The sequence below is a fragment of the Nicotiana sylvestris genome, chromosome 9, assembly GCF_000393655.2.
Source record: "Nicotiana sylvestris chromosome 9, ASM39365v2, whole genome shotgun sequence".
Taxonomy (NCBI): Eukaryota; Viridiplantae; Streptophyta; class Magnoliopsida; order Solanales; family Solanaceae; genus Nicotiana; species Nicotiana sylvestris.
This window is the reverse complement of record NC_091065.1, coordinates 171,018,790-171,019,213: the sequence shown is the minus strand read 5'-3', so window position 1 is coordinate 171,019,213 and position 424 is coordinate 171,018,790.

Below are 424 nucleotides of genomic sequence, written 5' to 3'. Positions count from 1 at the left end.
AAGTGAAGATATTATCCTTAATTTAAAATTCACTTTAATCAGCTATCTAAAAATTTAAATGATTATTTGGCCGAATTTATTTCAGTATGACTCTACTTTAAGTTTATCGATATCTCTAGCCCCAGAATTTGAATTTTTAATACCCTATATATACAAAAAATTTGTTCTTTGAATCATTAAATGTTAAATTAGTTGATTATTATTATAAAACATTGCATATATTGTCTTAAAATTATCAAGTAGTTTATTTTTCGACACCATACTTGACTTAACCTCAATGCAAACTACTCAAATTGCATTCCAATTCAAATTCGAATATCATATCAGTTTGTTAGTAATAGTGATTTTTTTAAAATGACACATAATGTAAATTAAAAAAATATTCTAAAGTATCCTTATCTTATAATCTATGTATTTGAGTTGA